This window comes from Dreissena polymorpha, chromosome 4, assembly GCF_020536995.1.
Source record: "Dreissena polymorpha isolate Duluth1 chromosome 4, UMN_Dpol_1.0, whole genome shotgun sequence".
Classification (NCBI taxonomy): domain Eukaryota; kingdom Metazoa; phylum Mollusca; class Bivalvia; order Myida; family Dreissenidae; genus Dreissena; species Dreissena polymorpha.
This window is the reverse complement of record NC_068358.1, coordinates 33,287,709-33,289,320: the sequence shown is the minus strand read 5'-3', so window position 1 is coordinate 33,289,320 and position 1,612 is coordinate 33,287,709.

The following is a 1,612-nucleotide window of genomic DNA, read 5'->3' as shown; positions in this document are numbered from 1 at the left end:
CATTTTCTTTTATAATACTACGATCCTGTGGGGTTTGGTACTTTAAAATAGCATGTATGCATTTTAAGTCGCTCTCGACCAAAACATTCACTGGCATAGTTGGGTCACACTTAACCTTATCTGTGTCAATCATTGACTTAGACGCTTCAAGTGAAGCGAGTTCGTCGTGTTCGTTAACAACATGTTTGCGCACAACATCGCCAATTGTTTGGCCACTTGTGGCTTTGATAAATTGTTTTGTTGTTGTAGCATCCTGGTAAATAAGAAGTCCAAACCAGTATAAAGTCATCGTGGTCTCGCCACCATTTTGCATGTTTTCAGTAAAAATGATCGATGTTACAAAAGCGCTTATGATACATTTAAATGCGATATCGGTAAACGCTTTAAATAAATCACTTCTCTAAAACCCGACACGCGTTTTGTGTCTAAAACCTGGCTTTTGGCACCCGAAAAAAAAATCCGAGATTGAAATTATATAATTTTTTTTTTTTTTTGGTTTCGTCAGAAAATCATTTTATTAAAAAACTCTGGCCTAAGTTTCGCGCAAAACATTACGTCAATTCGGCAACTTGTTTATGATCAAAAAGTAGCGCTATGAGATTCATGTTTTAATTTGAATACGATGTGGGTTCATCGGAAAATGAAAAAACGGTCACATGAACAAATCCAATCATAATGCAGCATTCATATGAATGTAACAGGAGTTGTAATTATTTAAAAATATTGGGAATAGACTTTAATAATAAGTCATGCCTGTTTTTTGTGGGGTGGGGGAGCATTAATGATCTTTTCTCGCTTGTTCAACGTTAACAATACTAGCTGTAAAAACAATATAAGCAACTAGAAATTTGTTCTTAGTACATGGATACCTCTACAATCCAATTTGTTTCACTACTACCTTAATGTTTAACAATTATTAACAAAAATATGGAGTTGTATGAGTTTACCTGATGATAAATATGTTCCTGAATGTAATCAATCTATCCTATCAAAAATCCTTTTTGAGTTACGCTTCTCACAATTAACAAAATAAAATATTTTGCCTATAGGGCCATTACTCTCCTTATGTTAAACAAAATTTAACAAAAATATCAAGGTGCTGTATTTCACATGGTGTTAAATATTTTTTATAAAATTTCATCTCACTATCAGCTGTACTCTTTGAGTTTCTCACAACACAATTAAAAAATTTAATTTCTTTGCTAAAAAGGGGTCATAACTCTGGGCATGTTGAAAAGAAACATATCAAAATATGCAGGTGGGCAAAATATATCAACACAATGGTAATAATTTATGGAAAGTTTCAGTCGACACATATTTTAAAATGTAAGTTTTGTATAAATTATGTTGAAAAAAAACAGAACCAAAATATAGAGGTGGGCAAACTCACATGCCTGTTTACTGTTCTCGTAAACTTTTTAGGAATAGGTGTTATATAAGTTATATGTAACAAAAAAGTCACGAAGATGGAAGAACTAAGGGAAAAGGGCAAATCTATATACCTCCAGCCTTAGAAAAACGCTTTCATTTATTTTCCTTGTTTGTTTTTATTTTACAATGTATACTTGTTTGAAGCATTACATAATATCACTGACTATTCCTTGGTATGTAC